At 31.6% G+C, this 24,114-nt stretch overlaps 1 pseudogene; it reads left to right on the top strand.

Moving 5' to 3' along the window:
- The first annotated feature begins 18,979 nt into the window (after positions 1–18,979).
- On the top strand, positions 18,980–22,123 carry LOC115984979 (annotated as a pseudogene).
- The last annotated feature ends 1,991 nt before the right edge of the window (positions 22,124–24,114 follow it).

Here is a 24,114-nt window from a genome sequence, read left to right as displayed (position 1 = left end):
TAATTTACTAATTAATAACAATATAATTAATACTTCCAATTATGTAAATATATTTTAATACTACAAATTATTTGAGTATAATTTAATAATTAATAAGATTTAATATAATACTTCAAATTAATAAAATATAATTTAACACTACAAATTAATAAAATGAAATATATTAATTAATAGAAATATATTTTCATAATTCAATTTAACAAAATTTAATTGAATTTAATACTTCAAACTAATTTAATACTTCATATTAATAAAATATAATTCCTTGTTGCAAATTACTAAAATATGATGTAATAACTAGAAAAAAAAATGTAAGATGAGGCTAGAGGACCAAAAAATTAAAATATAATTTAATATTTCTTTGGAGTGACTACAATACCCCTAAAACTAAAAGAAGACCAACTTACCTGCATAACCATAGAAAATGACCGAAGCACCCCTACCACCCCAAAAATGGCTGAAACACCCTCAATTTGAGGGTGTCAATTCGAGTTAGCGTGTCGGGTTCGTGTCGTGTTGAGGTAAGGGTATTCGATTAAATGGCTCAACCCTAACCCGACCCATTTAATAATCATGTCATGATCCTTCAACCCTAATCCGACCTGTTAATAAGTCAGGTTGACCTGACCCAACCCATTTGACATGTTTAATAAACGAGTCGTGTTGAGTTGACACGAATGTTACACAACCCATTTCAACTTGCATAATATTAAATATAACATTCATTTAGAAATATTTTTTTTTTATATCCCAAAAAGCAGTGTATACACTTCAAGTCTTCAACCCACATTCAAAATAATATGGTTCAACAAAAATATAACATTCATCTAGAAATAAGTTCTTTACACTCCAAAAGAAGTGCATACACTTCAACCCAAATTCAAAATAACAAAGTTAAAAATAAATAAATAAAATTACATAGTTCAACAACAATATAATATCCTTGGAACTCGTCAAATGCTAAGTATCAATATTGAAAGAATTTGAGCAAATAGTAAACTAATCTTGACCATGACCACCATTATCATCCATAGATTCTTTGTTGATGTCCAAATTTATAACATCTTCCACAAGCTCATCCAATTTCATTTGTGTAAGTTTTAAGCCAATATATATATATATATATATATATGAGTAGTTCTAAGGTCTGTAAAGTTTCAATTTCCAATTATATTCCTTGTAAATTTTTTGTAATCACTCACTTTTCTTTTTTAATTTAAAATATATATTGGATATAAAAGGTATTTGACAAATCTAAAATAAAATAAATATTTATTTGTTATACGAGTTAAACTGATTGTATTAAGTGGGTCATTTCAGATTGACACAAATAAATTGGTGTGTCAAACATATCTATTGCGGGTTACGCGGGTTGACCCGCTTATGACATGTTTTCTTATCGTGTCGTTTTTGGGTCGACCCATTTATAATCCAAACCCATTAAGGCCCAACCCTAACTCGAAAAAACCCGTTTGGGTTCGTGTCGTGTTCATGAGTTGGGTTGAACATAGACATCCCTACCCTCAAAGCAAGAAAAATAACTGAAATACCTTTGAAGCCTAGAAAAAGACCACAATACCCTTGAATCCTAAGAAAATACCAAAATTGGAGGAAATATAATGTATTATTCAGTGAAAACAACTGAAATACCCCTAAGACTAAAAGAAGGCCAACCTACCCCACAAAATCAAAAAATGGTTGAGACACCCCTACCACCCAAAAAATTACTGAAATACCCCCGAAGTAAGCATAATAACTGAAATTTAGTGTGAAGCCAATAAAAAGACTACAATACCCTTGACTCATAAGAAAAAACTAAAATTGGAAGAAATATAATTCAATATTCATTTAAAAACGACTGAAATACCCCTGAGACTAAAAGAAGACCAACCTGCCCCATAATAAACTCAAAAAATGGCTCAGACACCAAAATACCACCGACAACTAAAATGAACCAAATACCCCATAGGGGTGGCAAATGGGCGGGTTGGGTCATAAATAGGTTGGGTGTGTAATTACCCATTTATCCATTTATGACCCGTTTATATATAAATTAATTTTTCATTATCAATCCAACCCATTTAATTAATAACCCACCATTTAACCTGATATCTCTAAAATTACCAAATATGCTCTAAAACTACTAAACTGACCAAAATATCCCCAAAATCTCTAAAATGAGCAACATACCCATGAAATCTCTAAAATGACTAAAATATCCCCGATATCTCTAAAATCACCGAATATACTTAAAAACCACTGAAATGACCAAAATAACTCCAAAATCTCTAAAATGAGCAAAGTTCCCCCCAAAACCTCTAAAATGTCCAAAATATCACCAAAACCTAAAAATGACCAATATACCCCCTAAAACCCAAAAAATGACCAAAGTACCCTCAAAACCCAAAAAATAACCAAAATACCCCCACAAACCTAAAAATGACCAAAATACCTCCAAAATCCCAAAAAATGACCAAAATAAACCCCCAAAACTCAAAAAATTACCAAAATACCCCCAAAACCTAAAAATTACCAAAATACCCCCAAAACCCAGAAAATGACCAAAATACCCCCCATAACCCAAAAAAAAGACCAAAATACCCCCGAGGGGTATTTTGGTCTTTTTCAAACATAGGGTGATATTTATGGTCGGTTTCCATGTTTCGGGGGGTATTTTGGTAATTTTATGGTCTTAACAAGCATGTCAATCGGATGTAATTTACCATTTGATTTAAACTCATATTTTATGTATTATTTTAAACAACTAAAACTTGAATCTAGACAATTGATTGATGACATGACTATTAATCTTTGATCACCTTGAAATTTTTTAAGTAAGAAAAATAAATGAAGATAATGTAATTTAATGGTAGATTTGTCAAAATTCACATTGAATTAAGAAATATAAGGTTGGGTTCAAGTTACACCTGATGTACCTCTAAAAAATGTTACACCACCCAATAACTTATTATTAAATTCATATTTTGAAACTCCAACCGTTGGAGTATATGTTTTATATGTTCTTAACATGCATGTCAGTTTTCATTCCAATTAGATGTAATTTACCATTTGATCTTTAAACTCATCTTTTATGCGTTATTTTAAACTACAAAAACTTTAATTTAGACAATTGATTAATGACATAGCTATTAATCTTTGATTACCTTGAAATTTTGTAAGCATGAAAAATATATTAAGATAATGTAATCTAACGGTAGATTTGTCAAAATTCAAATCAAATTAAGAAATATAGGGTTGGGTTCAAGTTACACCTGATGTAACTTTAAAATATGTTACACCACCTAATAACTTATTATTGAATTCAAAATTTGAAAATCCAACCATTGGATTACATGTTTTATATGGTCTTAACAAGCATGTCAATTTTCATGCCAATCGGATGTAATTTACCATTTGATCTATAAACTCATATTTTATGCATTATTTTAAACAACTAAAACTTGAATCTAGACAATTGATTGATGACATGGCTATTTATTTTTTATCACTTTAAAATTTTGTAAGCATGAAAAATATATGAAGATAATGTAATCTAATGGTAGATTTGTCAAAATTCAAATCGAATTAAGAAATATAAGGTTGAGTTTGAATTACACCTGACGTAACTTTAAAAAATGTTCCACCACCCAATAACTTATTACTGAATTCATATTTTGAAACTCCAACCGTTGGATTACATGTTCTATATGTTATTAACATGCATGCTAATATTCATGCCAATCGGATGTAATTTACCATTTGATCTTTAAACTCATCTTTTATGAGTTATTTTAAATTATAAAAAGTTGAATTTAAACAATTGATTGATGACATGCCTATTAATCTTTGATCATCTTGAAATTTTGTAAGCATGAAAATATATATGAAGATAGTGTAATATAACGGTAGATTTATCAAAATTCACATTGAATTAAGAAATATAGGGTTAGGTCCAGTTACACTTGACGTTACTCTAAAAAAGTTACACTACTCAATAACTTATTATTGAATTCATATTTTGAAAATCTAACCGTTGGATTACATGTTCTATATGATCTTAACATCCATGCCAATTTTCATGCCAATCGGATCTAATTTACCATTTGATCTCTAAACTCATCTGTTATGCATTATTTTAAACTACTAAAACTTGAATCTAGACAATTGATTGATGACATGGCTATTAATCTTTGATCACCTTGAAATTTTGTAAGCATGAAAAATATATAAAGATAATGTAATCTAACGGTAAATTTGTCAAAATTCAAATCGAATTAAGAAATATAAGGTTGGGTTTGAGTTATACCTTACGTAACTTTCAAAAATGTTCCACCACCTAATAACTTATTATTGAATTCATATTTTGAAAATTCAACCGTTGGATTACATCTTCTATATGTTGTTAACATTCATGCTAATATTCATGCCAATCGGATGTAATTTACCATTTGATCTTTAAACTCATCTTTTATGAGTTATTTTAAATTATAAAAAGTTGAATTTAGACAATTGATTGATGACATGCCTATTAATCTTTGATCACCTTGAAATTTTGTAAGCATGAAAATATATATGAAGATAGTGCAATCTAATGGTAGATTTATCAAAATTTACAACGAATTAAGAAATATAAGGTTGGGTCCAGTTACACCTGATGTTATTCTAAAAAAGTTACACTACCCAATAACTTATTATTGAATTCATATTTTAAAAATCTAACCATTGGATTACATGTTCTATATGATATTAACATGCATGCCAATTTTCATGCCAATCGAATGTAATTTACCATTTGATCTATAGACTCATCTGTTATGCATTATTTTAAACTACTAAAACTTGAATCTAGACAATTGATTGATGACATGGCTATTAATCTTTGATCACCTTGAAATTTTGTAAGCATGAAAAATATATGAAGATAATGTAATTTAATGGTAGATTTGTCAAAATTCACATCGAATTAAGAAATATAGGGTTGGATTCAAGTTAAACCTGATGTAGCTCTAAAAAATATTCCACCACCCAATAACTTATTATTGAATTCAAATTTTGAAAATCCAACCGTTGGATTACATGTTCTATATGGTCTTAATAAGCATGCCAATTTTCATGCCAATCAGATGTAATTTACCATTTGATCTATAAACTCATATTTTATACATTATTTTAAACTACAAAAACTTGAATTTAGACAAATCTTTGATGACATGCCTATTAATCTTTGACCACCTTGAAATTTTGTAACCATGAAAAATGTATGAAGATAATATAATCTAATGGTAGATTTGTCGAAATTCATATCGAATTAAGAAATATAGGGTTAAGTTCAAGTTACACTTGACGTAACTCTTAAAAATGTTATACCACCCAATAACTTATTATTTAATTCATATTTTGAAAATCCAAACATTGGATTACATGTTCTATATTGTCTTAACATTCATGCCAATTTTCATGCTAATCGGATGTAATTTACAATTTGATCTATAAACTCATATTTTTTGCATTATTTATTTTAAACTACTAAAACTTGAATCTGGACAATTGATTGATGACATGACTATTAATATTTGATCATCTTGAAATTTTATAAGCATGAAAAATATATGAAGATAATGAAATCTAAAAGTAGATTTGTCAAAATTCACATCGAATTAAAAAATATAGAATTGGGTTCAACTTACATGTGATATAACTCTAAAAAATGTTATATCATCTAATAACTTATTATTGAATTCATATTTTGGAAATCCAACCATTGGATTACATGGTCTATATGTTCTTAACATGCATGCTAATTGGATGTAATTTACCATTTGATCTATAAACTCATCTTTTATGCATTATTTTAATGGGAAGAAATTTTTATTCACTTTTGAGAGAGAGAGAGAGAGAGAGAGAGAGAGAGAGAGTACAAAAGGATGAAATTTTTAAATTTTAAGCTACTATTTTGAAGTTGAAAGTGCTATCATTTTTTTATGCGTACAATTGTTTAGAAAATAAGGATAGACCTTTCTTATATAGGATGTATATAAAATGGTTTTTTTTAGACGGTAAACAAAAGGTTCATCTAAAGTATACAAAGTGCTATATGTTTATACATTTCTTTTTATTTTTCTTTGAATTTTAGAATAACTTTTATCTACCAAAAAAAAAAAATTAATAATAATATTTTTATGATTTTTTGCGAAGGTCAATTGTGGCCTTCGCAAATAATTTAGGGTTACTAAGGGCATATTTTTAACCCACACAAAAATAAACTTTTTGCAAGGGATTTTTATTGTCCCTTGGAAATAATTTGGTGGGAACATTTCCCTCCAAATTTTTTGACATTATAATGATTGTTTGTGAAGGTTGATCCTAGCCCTCACAAATAATTTAGTATTAGTGACGGCTTTTTTTAACTGTCACAAATAACACACTTTTTGCGAGAGATTTTTAATTGTCTCTTGCAAATAATATGGAGGGAAAATTTCCCTCCAAAATATTAGTATTTGTGAGGGCTATAACGCATAATTGCGATAGCTTTTTTTGTTGGTCACAAATATTTCACATTTTACCAAGTATTTGCGAGGGCTTTATTTTGCCATCGTAAAAAAGATTTTTTGAGAGGGCTTTTTGGGTCTGTCAAAAATTCTTGGTCGCTAATAGGCATTTTTTTTTTGGTAGTGCACACTGTTTGCGAAATATTTAGTAATCTATTGGTACTAACATTTTGTAACGTGAGTTTATGAAACTCGAATTTTACATGTAACTTAAGTTCCAAGAAATTGAGTTCCTAAAAAATGTGCCATTGTGGAACCCATTCCACATGGCTTTTTTAATTAAAAAAAATCCACTTCAGCGGGTGCCATGGTGGCTATTTTTATAGAACTTCATTTCCTAAAACTTGAGTTACATAGAAAACTTGAGTTTCACAAACTTGAATTTTAAAAAGGTGATAGATTGCTAAAAGTTTCAGCTGACAATGATATTTGACCATTTTGACCTGACGATATGATTGATGTGCTTCTGAAACTTCAGGAAACGGGCTAGCTTGAATTTAATGTCACAAGTAATCACATCAAAGATGTCACTCCCATATAAAAGAAAGAAATAAATCTAGCAATTTATCATCAACATTTCTTTTATTGCCTTTTTTTTTAATTTAAATTTCTCCTTTTATTCAAACAAATAAATCAAGCAATAAGTTCTTATGGTTTTTACCTTTAATCTTGTTAAAATTGTGTGATTATATGTGATAATTGAATGATGAGAAAAAGCATAAAAGAAAGAACACACATATAAAAGAGAGAGCACACATAAAAGCTTACGTGGTTTGGTATGATGACCTATGTTCATGATGTGAACGTCATTGACAACCACCTATTCCATTAAGCACTTTAGTTTATAATGAACCCAATATAGAATTTTTATACTAGAGAATACTTTACTAAACCTAGATTAACCATAGACTAACTCATTATTAAGTTATTTCTTCTACAAATATTAGGGCTTACAATTGGTTTGGGTTATAATATATCTAACACCCCCAAACTAAAGGTAAAAATCTTGAGTTTGGAATGTCTTGAATGTATAGCTTGGTGTGGCATCTATGCAATCCAACTAACATGGCAAGATCTTGTACTACTGACATGGCACTGATGATGAAGCTAGTCATCTGGCTGCCATGCCAAAGCTGCTTTGGTACATAAGATCTTGTGTCAATATCTTGCATAAAATTACAACACTAATATTGTTAAGTTCTAAAAGTTTAGAACAATTAGCAAACTGTGAGCACAAACTCATTTAGATATAGATTTTAGAGTCTATAGAGTATATTAAACAATACTTAGAGCATCTCCAGCAAATTCATCAAATTTTTGTATTGTTTGGAGAATGAACAATGACTTTTACCTTTTATTTACCAATTTTTTCAAATACACTTTCCAACAGATTCTCTATCACATTTTCTATCTCATTTAAATATTATTTCTTCATTTATTATTTATTCTTTTTTTAACAACTACACATCTTCCAACATTTTTTTTATTCACCACCTGATTATTATAATAGAAAAAAAAAAAACTTTTGAAGAATGAACAGTAGCCTATCAGACTTGATAAGCTACTGTTCATTAGCCAAAAAAATTTCCGGGTATAGAGAATCCACTGGAGACTGTTTTATGGTCCCATTCTTTATTATAGAGAATTTTATGCTTTTGCCTACACAGTTGGAGATGCTCTTAATGTGTTGTAAGTTAGAATAAAAGAACAAGGAAGCTGCAGGTTCAAGAAATTCGAAACATGCTAGACTCGACCAATCGAACTATGATTCTATAGATTTTAATTTTAGCCTATCAGCCCATTAAGCCCAGTAAGTTATTAGGTTTTAGATTTAATTCATATAGTATTTAAATGAAACCCTAAGGCACGTTTTGAAGAGATTTTGAAACTTCTCTTTTGAGATTTTTAAAAGGTTTTGTGCATTCTCCTTTCAAAGTCATTACTTGAATTTCATCTACACATTATTGTAACTGGTAAATTTGAAGTTGTTGCATACCAACAATCAAAGGTGATGGATTTAAACCTTCAAGGGTGGTCTTGGAGTCATAGACATAAGGTCTATGTGGAAAATCTAAAGTGTGAACTGGAGGTTCATGTGAGAGCAAATCCACATCAAAGAAGTTTGAGAGGTTCAGAGCTCAGTTTGGTAACTGTAGTTAGATTTACTACGAATTGGTATTTTTGACTATAAATCTCAATTTGATTTAGTGAATTGTTCTCTTAGGATCATTCTTCCTAGGTTTTTTACCTTGAAACGAGTTGTTTTATTGGTTTTTCTGGGTCATCACATCTTGTGTTATTTAGGTTTCCATTGTGCATGATATTTGTAATGAATGTTTAACCTAGATTTGGATAATTAACCTAAGTATGTACTTGGCTAATAAATTAAGTTAAACAAACTGTTTTTTCTAGGGGTCTAAAACTTTACAGATATGACAAGCTATACGACTCGGGCTGACATGGCCACATCTTTTGATGACAATTTGTTTTGCTTTTGTTTTTGTTTCTGTTTTTTTTTTTTTTTTAAAATAATTTTTTTAAGTTACCAATTTACCACCAAATATGTTAACTCGCATGCCACATTTGCGAACCACATATGCTACATGATATATGCACGTATCCTCCACATATGCATGAATTATGCGGAGCCACCAATGTTTGCAAATGGCTAGTTTTCTGACCCCTGTATGAATGAAACAATTGAGTCATCAAGTCTTGCGAGTTGATGGCGTATCACAGCTGAGTTAACTCAGTGCCGACAAGTGTGTATGCCGCTGTCGTTTCATGGCGATGAGTTTTAAACCTGGGTGTTGCGGCCACGGATTTGAAACCTTTCTGCTATGGCACTGTTGTTGGCAGATACGTTGTGAGGTGGCCATAGAGAGAACAAGATGAAGGTTGTTGACTATGAAATGAGGTCCAGAGACGGATTGAGATAAAATGCAATTGCACCATGCAATTACCCCATTTCCTTCACAATTTATTTTTTTTAATTTTTTTTATTTTTTTACATTTTACTTCTTTTTAATATTTTTTTATTTAATAATTGAGATTGAGAGTTGCTTTTTGCAATTTTCAATCTCAACCACTCATTTCTATTGCGTCAAGTATTGCACCTGATCTCAATCCTTTAGAAGGTCCAGAGATGGATTGAGATAAAATGCAATTGCACCATGCAATTACCCCATTTCCTTCCCAATTTATTTATTTACATTTTACTTCTTTTTAATATTTTTTTTATTTAATGGTTGAGATTGAGAGTTGCTTTTTGCAATTTTCAATCTCAACCACTCATTTCTATTGCGTCAAGTATTGCACCTGATCTCAATCCTCTAGAGACGGAGATGAGTTTTGCTTGAGGCAACAGTATCCCTTGGGTAGGGACAGATCAAGGAATTTTTGTTTAGGGGAAAGGTAAAACTATCATACTAATTTGTAATTTGTATTGCATCTGATCTCAATCCTCTAGAATTGTACCTAAATTTTACTTTGTGTATGAATTTTCTTCGTTTAATACTTCTTCCTGCTTGTACTTTTGGAACAGTTTCTATAAGTAAAATGGTCTAGTTTATTTAATAAATTCCACTAAATATTTAAAAAAAAGGAGAGAAATGGTTAGTAAAATAAAAAACCAAGGTTTTGAACACCAAGAGTTTTGGAGCTCAATTAACACTTTTGGTATATCCGATGAAGACATCTAGAGTTTAAATACCTCATCCCACATAGATGCAACAATTGATTTATTAAAAAAGAAAAAGAAAAAGAAAAAAAAGAACGCTTATTTAATGCTCTTAGACCATAAATATGTTTGATCCAAGGAAGTCAATACCGTACTGGAGGCTGTACCGGTTTGACCACCGGTACGATATATTTCGGATACCGGTCAATACCGGTGTACCGTTTCGGATTTACCATTATTTTATATAATAATAATAATAATAATAATTCTCTTAGAATTTATCCCTTCTATGTTCTTTAGGACTTAAAAGAATTTGTTAATACATTTAAAGAATAATTAAATTTTTATTTATGACCCATGTAATCAGTTAAACTAAACTCCATGCCACTAGAAGTCTAGAAGTTGACACTTGCCCATCTATGCAATTGACTAAATAAAAAATCAAAAGTAATTGAAATTTGAAAGAGCAAAATAAGCCAGAGATAAGAACCATGGAGAGTCACGTGGCTTTGGGAAAAGCAAATAAAATAAGAGGCTTTTATGCTTTTGGCGAAGAAACCAAGCGAAATAGGTACAGCAGCCTCTTATTTTATTTGCTTTTAAATTTTACATCTGCTCTCCCCCAAGCAGAGAAAACTTCTCAAAAAAGTAGAGAAAGAATTTCAACAAGCTGAGCAAATGAAGCAGGGGGAGAGCAGATGAAGAAGGGAGTGATTACAATGGCTAAAAAGAAGATCTAAGTGGCTAAAACGAAGAAGAAGATGATGTTGTTGATGATCTAGCAAGTTGATGCTTCAATGATGGTCACTAGTTGCTGTAAGTTGCTGTAAGTATCAAGTTTTTTCAAAAAAACCCAGTTATATTTGTACCGGTCCGAAACGAAAATACCGCCCGAAAAGCTCCGAAATTCGCCGGAATAGCCGAAACAAGCCGGTACACCCCGGTATTTTGGGCGGTACGAATCAGCCTTGTTTCTGTACCGGTTTAGGCGCCGGAACGGAATATTCCGGCGGTACCGGCCGGTACGGTATGAAATCGTCATCCTTGGTTTGATCTCTCTCTCGCTCTCATATGTTGAGACTTCGGGTAAGAATATTGAATCATTAATAATTTGTCCCAAGTTGGAAATTATTTATGATTTAAAGGAGGGAAATGTTAATGAGTGTCCTCAGGGCACCGGTTAAGAATCCAATTAAAGAAAGTTTTTATGGAAAAAGAAAAAAAAAAAATTAATATTTTGACAGCTTTTTCATTTCCCATAAAAGTTGTTATGAAGTATTCATTTTCATTACTTCTCACAAGAGAATTCCAAATAAAATTACTTACATTAATTCATTTTAGTATTATTGTTTTAACATCTAAACAAGTTAACTAATTAAGAGTAATTATGTAATACTATGGACACCAAAATAAATCACCGACTTTCCTTTTTCACATCTTACTCGTTTATTTTTGACTGCGCCAACCAACACTAAAATAGAGGGATGGGATGAAAACTCTCTGTATCTACAATTAATCATTGGATTCTCCATTCCATTCACTCTTCTGGCGAAAGATCTTTCCAGCAGACAAAAAATCTTTGTGTCATTTAAAAGCAAGATCATGTTTCAAATAGCTCTTATGTCCAATAGAATGTGATTCTCTATCAACCATTCCACTCCACAAAACTGAACTGATTATTGCGTATCTTGTCAGCTAAAGCATTTTCTCATACTGTCACTGATTTTTGCATCAATCTGCAATCTTCTAAATGGCAAAGTTCTGCAGCAAGGCACAGGCATTTGGAGAGATGGGATTGTTGTGTAAAAAAAAACAGGTAACCAGGCTTCTATAGTGTGGGCCATTGCATATAATCCTCTATCAACACGACAAAATTGAAAAAGGTTAAAGGGAATCCTTGAAGTCTATGATTACAGAACCCAGTTGGCTTGAAAGAGATTGTTGATGGATGAGATGAAAACTGGGAGTCTCCTTCAAAGACCAAAGTCTTCAAATTCACACGAATTTCTTCTTTAATGGCTAGGAGGAGGGGCTGCTTTAATTGGAGTTCCCCAGGGTTTCTGAGGCAAATCATTAGTTTTCATAATATTATATACCTTAACTCTTTTCACAAAATTTTTCATACTTTTTGTAAATCTTCTGTAAATAATGAATAACAACACTTTCTCTACATGTATCAACCACTTCTTTTTTTGTTACCATTTTTCATTGACTATTTCAATAATTGGGAAAATATTGTAAAAAAAGTTATGCATGCAGTACTTCTGTTGGTCACCAATTCGTTACAAATTATTGAAATGAGTATCCCAAAAAGCTATTACATAATTTACCAATACTGCATGTCTTCCCATCTTTTAGAGTTTTTTATGCCTAGCCAAAAAACAAAAGCAGCGCTCTTTTTAATGTATGTATAAATAGCTTTTTTATATATATATATATATTTATATATATATATATATATATTTTATGATTTTACCATCAAAGTCTCGATGGTATGTATGGTATTACCCAAATCACTTAGGAATAGCCATGCACTATCTATAAAAGGTCTCTTAGACTCTCTTTTTTAATGCGCAAAGAAATCAATTTGAAAATAGTAATTCAGAATGAAGTTTTTCTTTTAAAACAGATTCAATATAAAAGATTTTTTTTTTGGTTGAAACCATTTTTAATTGGTACGCGGTAATGTATTATTTTTTTTTTTAATCTTTGAAAAACAAAGTCCTAGTAGATAAATGCATTTCCTTTCCATAGATAAATGTAAGGTCCATATTGGTCCCTTTTAATCATCGGGCCCGTTTCGATTATTGCAGAAGTGCCACTGTATCAATCAACTTATATACCTTTAACAAAATCTTGAAGGAATTTCGTTATAAATAAGAATTAAAAATAGTGTTATTATAGATAAAATAAATGATTTTTTTTTTTTGAGCCGAGAAGGTGTAAATCAATTGAGTTCAGTGCATACATGACTCTGACGCAATATATGTTTTAAATTAACTATATTTCAATATCATATTAATTTTAGAAAAATTTAATCTTAAGAGGAAAGAGAAAATTATTTTATAAGATAGTTTTATAAGATATATCTCTTGCAATATATATTGCAAGAGAGATATTTTAAGAGACCATCTCATGAGATATCTTCTCAAGAGGAGGACCTGCAACATAAGAATCTATTAAAGTGTGCAAGTATGAGGTGTCATCTACTCAATAATTTGCATTGAAAAGGTTGGTGTAAGGATTTATTTTTATAATTATGGGTCATACTAAAGAGTGCTCTTAGGGCACTGATTAAGAATCAATTTTAGGAAAGTTTTAACATCACATTTATGGGAAATGAAAAAAGTTGTCAAAACATTAATTGTTTTTTTTTTCTTTTCCCAGAAAAACTTTTTTTAACTGGATTCTTAACCAGTGCCCTAAGAGCACTCGTTAGCATTTCCCTTAGGACATCACATTTATGGGAAATGAAAAAAGTTGTCAAAACATTAATTGTTCTTTTTTTTTTCTTTTCCCAAAAAAACTTTTTTTAACTGGATTCTTAACCAGTGCCCTAAGGGCACTTGTTAGCATTTCCCTTGATTTACTTAGGGGCTAAAGGTGAAAATTGATTATCTTGTTTTATATGCAAAATTACTACTAATTAATATAAATCTCATAAATTTTATTTTATTTTATTTTTTGTTTTATAAAAAGTTTAGGCAAAAACCACATTTTTGTCCCTATCTTTTATTTTCACTGCTTTTAGTTCCTATTTAGAAAAACGCTATTTATTTTAGTCCTTTCCGTCAATGCCCTAACGGCAAAGTCCTACGTGGCAGACAGAACTATTAAAATAATAATAAAAAATTTTATTTTGGCATTAAAAAATGCCACGTTAGCATCTAAATTAAAAAAAAATTATTAATTTTAACTAAATAAAAAAATTAAAAACAGAAATAAAAACAAAAAATCACATTAATTGAAATCTAAATGTGTCTTGAACAAGAACATAAACCTAGATCTAAGAACACAAAATTAAAATCCAAAAACCACAAATCCAGAAAATAAGAACAGAAAATTAAACTATAGATCCACATCAAATCAAACATGAACAAGAAATTAAACATGAAAACAAAATTAAAATCCAGTTTATCTTCAATAAGAACTTTGAAGAATACAAATTCAGATTTAAACATAAGAACACATACCCAAATTTTCTAGCATTTTCTTGCCCTTTCTTGGCAACCAAACACAAAAACACAAACACAAATTGATTTCCAGCAAGAACAAAAACACAAACACAAACCCAGCAACAGAACTCTACAATGCAACCCACGAGCTTTGTGGTCTCTCCTTCACCAGCAAGTCGACTTGAGGTGAGTTTGATGGTTCCATTGGTCACAAAATCTGCCATATTGGTGCTGGATGTTCCAGGCGATAGTGACTACAGTGGTTAGTTGATTCTGATCTGGCTTAAAAAGACATCCACCATGCCGATCTTGCCAATGGAGGTGGATAAGGCATCATTCGAGCAGATATCAGCAGTGGTGTTGTCTCAGGCATCTAGCGATCCAATGGTGGCAGCGGTGGTGACTTTGTCATCTTAGGTGGTGTCGGATGATAAGGGTGAGGAAATTGTGGGTTCGAAAGTTATGGTTACTGTTCCTATGTCTTTTGATCATTTTTTTTTTTTTTTGGTTGATGAATTGAGGCTTCTGATCTTGATATTGAGGGGGTCCAACACAAAAAATTTGACAAATCTTTTTACACTTGTTGCTGTGGTAGATTGATAGTGGTAAGTAAAAGAATTATGTTAGTAATGGACCTAGATGAGAACTAGTACAAAATTTCTAACTCAACTATTGTGAAAAAATGTTGTGAATTTTTTTGTGTATTGCTCTTTTTCCTTTTTCATTTTTGAGAAGTACTACATTTACAACATTTCTCATAACAAATCCTAGATGTAAAGTTGCTTCTTGTTTTCTTTTTGAATCCACCACTAATTTTTTATTTTTGTTATCAATAATAGCTTGTAACAACCTGCTGCTTAAGATTTATTGTAAAAATGTTGTGGATGTAGCATTTCTCTCTTGCTTTTTTTTTTTTTTTTTTTTTCATTTGATAAAAAAATATTTTATTTATTGTTTAATATTTTGGTTTAATTAATATTGTTACAATGAAAGAAATAACCCTATTAGTTAAAATTTGGAGAAAATTTTTTACTTGGGGCCTTAGGCGATAGAAATTGGTGCCAGTACTATTTTGTTAGGTAGAGTGAGGCAAATAATAAGAGAATGATATTATAGAAAATTTATATACTATGAAAGAGTATTATGGCCATTTCAGTTTAAATTTCATTTGTTTGGGTTTTAGGCCACACTTGTCACAAAATTAATCAATTCTTAATCAAGTAATTAATTAGATTAATTATGCTTTAGATTTGAAATGAATAACTTCATACAAACATAAATCATATAAGACACCAAAATGATGACCTAGGAAAGCTAATGAAACTAACAGTTTCATAGTAAAACAAACATGGGGGGCTTTAACCTAAGCAATCCTCATGGTAACAAATCCACTAAAATAGAATGAAAGTTTATACAAAGATTCAACCCTAAATCCAATGCTATCTTATGTAATACTTATTGACATGACCACACATAGTTCTGATGTTCACAAACTCTTCTATTCTGATTTGTTGCACATGAAATCCCACTTCATGGCTCTAAGACCCACTTTCAAAGATTTTGAAAGTTCAAAAACGTGTATAAACACCCTTGAACGTTTAGGCCCCCAAATTACAACTTAACCAATTCAAGCAATATGTCAAACAACAAGTGTGCGGAAACTTAACATAAGTTATAATATGGAATTGGTTAAAAACTATCTAAGCCAAAACAAAATACAATCCACAACAGATAATAGAAAGGCAAAGATAGAGAGGAAGGAAGATGCAAACACAAAGACAACACGCGATGTGTTATCGAAGAGGAAACCGAAGCCCTCGGCGTAAAACCTCTCCGCCGCCCTCCAAGCGGTAAACAATCCACTAGAAAATACAGTTGGGATACATGGACAGCAATAGACCCTCCAAGCCTAATCTACCCAGTGCACCTAAGCCCTCCAAGCTTCTTGCTTCAACGAGGTTGCGCCGAACCTTTTTCTTTTCTAGCTTCTCGGATTCTGCTACTAGACCGTAGCATCAACCAATAAAGATTGGTTCCTTCCTAACTGCTTCCCAGAAGTCCAAACAGCTGTCTCACAGTGAAGATGATGGTGAGAACCAGGTTTGGTATAATGCCTCTCAAGGATTTGACAATGGAGAGGAAGAGAGTTGAGGAATTTAAAGAGACTCTAAGGTATAGATTGTGTGTGAATCAATCTTGTTTTTCTTTAGGGTTTCTCTCTCAAAATTCTCTCTGGAAGCTCTCTTTCAATCGTGGGTAAAAGGGGTATTTATACTAGAGTGGGAGAGGAATGTGAAACGTCAGGTTTAACAAAACAGGGGTGGCTCGCGGCTTGACCTCGCGGCTTGACTAAGTTGCGAGATCCAGTCGTGAGATAACCGTATGGCCAGTTGTCCTGTTTTGTCCTGTAGTGCTCTAGCTAGCATGACTGTTCATCTTCCAGCATGCTTGGCACGTGTGCTGCGTCTGGCGGCTTGCAGCCGCGAGTCACCCGTAAGTCCCAGCCGCGAGTCTCTGTTTTCTTGCACACTCTTGAGCAATCTTCACTCTATCTCACTCACTACCCTTACATCAAACCCACCTAAATACAGGGTTACTAAAAGCTAAATTACAAGCAAATTTAGCCCGGAATAAAGCCAATTAGATGGTTGAATAAATTCAACCTTACAGATTTAGCCAATAACTGTAGTCAACTGGTTGCAGCATCTTCACTTGATCACCGGATCTTTTGTATATATGCATGTATGCTCCGGTTGATGCTTCGAGAGGACTTGGAAAATTCTAGATCTATGTACAGAAATACTGCCCCTTTGTGTATGTAAAAACTTGCTCCAGGGTTTGTGTTTATATGTACTTGAGTTGCACCAAAACCATAAATCAAATGGCTAAGAAAATAAGTTGTTTGTAAAATATGCACGAATCTCTATCGGTTGAGATGTGCAGTTCGATTGGTCAAGATAAGTGGATTTCGACTTGTCGTGTTGCAGTCGAAATGCAGCCTTCCAATAGTCTATTTTTTGTATTCTTGAGTCTTCAACTATTCAGATCTTCATTTGTCTTGATCTAAAGATTAATTCAATACCAATCAACTAGATAAACTAGGTTCTAAGTTGTTACTTTGTTAATGGTTTCCAACCTATAAATATAAACTTTACATCATTAAACTTAATCTTATTCTCTCAAACTCCACCTAATTTTGAGAAAATGAAAATTTGAGTTTTTGACATAAATGGAGAAATAAATGTTCCCTTTACCTATTATATTTTGTCTTACTCAAAATCCCAAACAAGAAAATAGTATTTCTTATCTCTCCTATTTAAATTTTCAAACAAGGAAACGAAAAAAATTATGTTGAAAGATTCTTTTCATTTCATTCATTTCTATCTTTTTGCACTCTCAAATATTTAAATGGATAGATGAAAGATTCTTGTCATCTCCATTAGTGTAGGCATTTTCTCACCCAAGTTGGAGAATAAAAGTTCTATTTTCATTTTTTTTCTAGTACTTTTTGAAATACAATTTCCAATGAATTTTGTTTTCTCTTTATCTCATTTAAATATCATTTCTTATTTTTTTCTTAAAGAATTTTTTACTCATTCTTTTGAATAAACCTTTTCATTATTTTCATTATTTATTTATTTTTAAGCCAAAAGTTCTTTTGCTAATAAACTATGAATATCTGTTCATGATAAAAAAATAATAATAATAATTCAAATAGACAGTTAAACCAAAATTTTAAGGGTTTATTCTCTAAAATAAAGTGAATTTTTGTTTTGACCAAGTTGTACAATATATATGCTCACTAATCAAAAAACCTTTTATCCCTGCAAGCGTGTTACACACTTACACCCGTAATGGAAAGAGAATTAAAGAAACAAAACACATATCCACAAACTATTTATACCTGCAACCACTGTGAGGTATGACTTAGTGGTAAGAGTTCTCATATTGCTTCATATAATGCTTTGTAGGAGTTAAATTGGTTTGAGTAGTGGCACTTCAATGAATATGTTGTGCCCACATTGATAGCTTATCAAATTCTAGTAGTACAAATGGTATTGCTTTTACTGTCACGTGGTATGAGGTTAATGAGTCCAACTAGAGACTCCTTCGTTCAAAGGAAAAAAAAAATATATATATATATATATTAAAAAAAAAAAAAAACTATTTACCCCTGCAAACGTGTTTCACCTACAACAGAAAGAGAATCAACGAAACAAATTAGAGAAAAGCAAGAATGGACAGCATATTGTGACAACTTTGTCCAATGAAACATACTGAAGCATAGCCTAGATAAAGAAATTATTTGACATGCATGTCATCTAACTGCCAAATTTGGGCAAAACTTTTGTGTGAGGTTGACATCGTATACTGAAACATTGGATCCAACTCAAAACCACAAAAATTATAGAGGAAAAAGTCAAACTTCATATAGCATTGAATTAAAATATGATAGTATAATACAGAGATTTCCAGTTATGTATTATCATTTAACTTACTATAAGTACACCTAGTGTTCCTTGCACCAATGCATACAAAACCCCATTCCCAAACATGGAGTTCTTTTGTTGTCCCCAATGCTTCCAGTGCCCTCCTTTCTTCTCTTTTGGTGCCTCTTCTTTTTCTTGTTTATCATAGTATATTATTGAAAGAGGTCTAAAGCCAAAGGCCAAAGCCATAAGTTGCCACCAGGGCCATGGAAACTGCCTTTTATAGGGAATTTGCACCAGTTTGTTTTCTCTCTACCGCATCGATCTTTGAGAGATTTAGTCATGAAACATGGACCTATTATGCAACTTCAGCTAGGGGAGGTCTTGGCTATAATCATTTCATCACCAAAAGTAGCCAAAGAGGTGATGAAGACACATGATACTGCTTTGGCAAATCGGCCAACTGTTCTTGCCATTGAAGTTATGTGCTATGATAATTCAAGTATGGTCTTTAGTCCCTATGGTGATTATTGGAGACAAATGCGAAAGATTTGTGTCATGGAGCTCCTAAGTCCCAAGCGTGTTCGGTCATTTAGAACAATAAGCGAAGAAGAGGTGTGGAATCTTATTGAATTCATTTAATCATCCGAGGCTGAGGGACTTGCAATCAATTTCACTGAGAAAATCGTCTCCTTGACAAATTGTATAAATGTCAGGGCAGTCATTGGGAAGAAGTGCAAATATGAAAAAGAACTCATATCACTAATCCAGGAAACATTTAATCGCAGTGGAAGATTTGATGTGCCTGATTTGTTCCCTTCACTAAATTTCCTTGGCATCCTTATAGGAACTAATCCCGCATTGTTGAAATGCATAGAAAAACAAAAAACATTCTCAATGATATAATCAACGAGCATAAGAAGAAAAGAAGTGCCACTTTAGCCAGAAAATGTGAAGAAAGCAATCATGATAATATGATTGATGTGCTTCTGTAACTTTAGGAAACAGGCGAGCTTGGTATATGTATTTAAACAAATAACATTATGTTGGAAGTATAGTTTGGAAAATTGTCCAAATTGATTAACGAAGTTACAAAGCAATATTAATAATATATCAATAAAACAAGATATGCTCAAATTAACTTATAAACAAAATAGACAAGTACAAAAGTATATAAAATTAAGGATTAAGTAAAACTTATCGCCGAGGCACGAAACTAAATTCGCTGTCCTTAAGAAGCGATTTCGCCCTTACTGGAATGAATATGTCGCTGCAAATGACTCAGGCGATCACTTTCTAGGATACAACGACAACTCTATTAATGTGCACTTACAAAAAGAGTTTTGAACTCGTCACAAATGCCCAAGAGAAAATTTTCAGCATAAACAAAGTAGCAAGAGTATCAAAAGTAATGGGTCTGTTTGGATTGATCTTATTTTTGCTGAAACTGAAAACTGAAACTGAAAACACTGTAGCAAAATAATTTTTAAATATGTGAATAGTATCGTGGGACCCATTTTTAATGAAAAAGTTGCTGAAAAGTGAAATTTGTGGGTCTGTGAACAGTGCACGAATGCACTGTTCACGAGACTTGGTCAAATAGTGCGGCTGGAACAAAAAAAAAAAAATCAGAAAACGCAGCCCAGGATTTAGCGGAAAACGTTGAATCCAAACGGGAACAATATATCTTTAATTATTTTTAACTAATATCATATATGCAAATTTTTTTTTTTTTTTTTTTTTTTTTTAGTCTTAGAGCTCTAAAAAAAGGATGTAGCTAAAGATGATTAAAGTGAAAAGGGCAAGGCAAAAACAAAGTAATTTTCTTTACCATTGATGTCACAAACTGCTATGTATTTTTTGTAAAACATGGGAAAATGCGGCTGACTATTTTATAAGGAAATATAAGAAGATTGAGGGTTTTGTTTGCTGTCAAAAATTCCCACGCCAGCCAAGGAAAATTCTAGAGCATGGGCTTGGGCTTTACAACAAAATATACATACCTATCACATTACACGTATTTCTACACACTTTTTTATCCATACGTATTTTCAAAAAAACTTAAAATTGTTATTTAAACACATATACCAAACGGGTCACAAACAACCACATCAAAGCAATCACTCTGGTATGTCAAAAAAAATATATTAAATTAAATTAAATCAAGCAATTATTTTTTTTAACATATACACACTTTATGACCAGCATTTCTTTTGTTGCTTTTTTATTATTTTTCCCTCTTCTCTGTTGGTAACTAAGCATCTTTATACTAAGGTATTCACACACTATAGGGATCAGTTATCCCTTCACTGGCTCTGATTATAACCACTAGAGGTTGGTTCTCTGGTCTTCATTTGTGCGGTGTCTCGGTTCAATCGGCTCTATACAAATATTTTTACATGTATTCTTTACTCCGTAAACAAAAGCGATGAACGAGTAGAGGTACATCATACATGTTTTCATGTATTTCGCCACACTATATTTTTTGAGTAGTAGACCTTTTAAGTTGCAAGCCAAATAGACATGATTGTGTATTGCCACAAACAATTTTTCTCTTGACATAAATTTCATGTACACGTAACAATAATCAACACCAAAGTCACAGAAGAATTAGGAACTTTGAAGGAAAATTCATGTAAACACAACCTGATTGTAATTTAACACATCATTTTCTAGGAGGTCTTTGCTGCAGGAACTGAGACTACAGCAACTACAATCGAATGGGCAATGTCAGAATTATTGAAAAACCCAAGAGTAATGAGGAAGGCACAAGCCGAAGTGCGACAAATCCTTGAAGGGTGGAGAAGTTTTGATGAGGGAAACCTTCAAAAGCTAGATTACTTGAAATTAGTAGTAAAAGAAACTTTGCGATTACACCCTCCTGGTGCCTTGATCAAAAGAGAATCAAGAGAAAAATGTGAAATTAATGGGTATGAGATACCAAACAACACCAAAGTAATCATTAATGCATGGGCCATAGGGAGAGATACCGAATATTGGATTGATGCTGATTGCTTTCGCCCAGAAAGGGTCCAAGGTTCTCTCATTGATTTTAAAGGGTCCAACTTTGAATTCATTCCATTTGGAGGTGGTAGGAGGATATGTCCAGGCATATTATTTGCTCTTGCAAGTATTGAACTTGTTCTTTCTTAGTTATTATATCACTTTAATTGGAAACTCCCAAATGAGATCAAACCAAAAAAACTTGAAATGTCTGAGAGTTTTGGATTATTCTGTAGGAGAAGAAATAATTTGAACCTAATAGCAACTCCTTTTGACACATCTTCTTAATGACACACATTGAAGATAGGGCAACAAATGTATTATGTGGGGGACATTTGAAGATAAAGTGATAAGGTGGTTAATTGTACTTTGAATATTTAGGTTATTTAAATTAAATAACCTAAATTATACATAATTGCGTGAACATTAAATAAGACCGAAAACCAAACATTTAAGAAATTGAATTATATAGTGAATAATAATCATGAATAGAATTGGAATTTGAATTTTTCTTATCAAACCCTAATATAATATTAAGTAAATTAAAAGAGATTTTTTTTTTTTCTCTTGAGAACTCCAGAAACCACAATACAATTTACAACTTCAACAAATTCGCCAATATACTAAAGGGAAGTCACAAAATCGTTATATTAAAAAAAAAAAAAAATCATTTGAAAGTTTTCTCGTCTCTCCAAATTCCTGTCCGTTCTTTGAACAAAAGTCTATTTAGAGGAAAAAAATATCTATGGTTTTACCCTACTTCTTAAAACCCTAAATTTAACTCTTAGAAATCGTTTTTCTTATCAAATGTTATCCCAATTATTCATACACTGATATCATAAACTTAAAAACGCCATATCTTATCATTATATTTTATTTCCAGAAGAAGTCAAACTAGTACTCATTTCAAAGCTTTGGGTGTCCAAATTTTCAAAAGAAAATAATTTTCTTTCAAAATTCTCTACATTCTTTATATGTTCAAAAAGATGAGGAGATATCATTTTCACCACCACCACCACCTTTTTTTTTTAAGTCCTACTAACTAGCCTACAAAATTACAAAATTTAATTTCCTAATATTTCCCAAGCCTATTTCTTATGAACTTTCATACTCCAAATTATTTTTATCATTAACTTTTAAGATTATGATATCTATTTTTCATATAATTGGAACTATAAGATTAGATAAAAGAACACTAATTGTTGAATTTAGGGTTTTAAATGTAAGCAAAAACCACTGAAACTCTCATATCTTTTGCTGATAATATTCTTCGAAGACACTCAAGATTCAGTATTATAGAAGTTGCTGCCTCATACTAGTTATTAAAGGTGCTAGAGATCCAAATCTTTTATGGGATTTTGAAGTCATGGACTAGAGGTTATGCAACAACAGATTTTTATCAGAGACGTCTATGGGATTCAGAGCTCAGTTTGGTAACTATAGTTATATTTTCAACGAATAAGGTTATTTTGATTGTAAATCTTTATCTGATAGTGGTTTTGTTCATCTTGGGATTAGTCCCCTTAGGTTTTTCCTGTGAAACTAGTTTGGTTTTATTGGTTTCCTAGGTCATTATATCCTGTGTCATATTTATTTTTTGCTATGCATGATATTGATGCTTGTTTGATTAACATAACGCTTTCACAATAGACCTAATTAATAACTTGGCCTTGTGGACGCCCAAAAAATTTCTTAAATAGAAGGGCCTTTGTGAGAGGGCTTCTGTTTTTTTGGTTTATTGCACATTAGGTACTTAGCAACATGACACTTTGTGTGCATATGTCTTTAGGATGAGGTGTGTGTGTGAGTCCCTTTTTCCTTTTTATTTTAGGAGTCGCCACCAACCATTAGTTTTGTATTAGGTGAGATTAGTCGCCTATTTATCTAATTTATTTTAAGTTACTTAATTAACTAAACCAATTTAAAGGGTTTATTAATTAAGGTAAACCAAAAGTCTCAAACCAAAGATCTTGAATTCAGGAGTTTAGTTATATGTGGGAAATATATTAGGCACCTCACACCACCTATCCAAAGGATAGTACCCTATTTTAATTTAAGTCTAACTTTATCTTTTTAGTGAAAAAATAAGATACTTAGCGATTTTTTTTTTTTTTTTAAAGTTCTGTACAAAATATATATACACACATGTGAGTATTTATTTATTTATAACGTAGCATGTGAATATTTATTTCAAGGATTTATTTACAAACAAAGCATGTGAAGTATATATATATATATACATAACATGTGAGAAGCATTTTACCATGTTGCAAGAAATA

The sequence above is a fragment of the Quercus lobata genome, chromosome 4, assembly GCF_001633185.2.
Source record: "Quercus lobata isolate SW786 chromosome 4, ValleyOak3.0 Primary Assembly, whole genome shotgun sequence".
NCBI lineage: Eukaryota > Viridiplantae > Streptophyta > Magnoliopsida > Fagales > Fagaceae > Quercus > Quercus lobata.
Note: the sequence above shows the minus strand (reverse complement) of the source record. Positions and strands in the feature narration are given on the sequence as shown.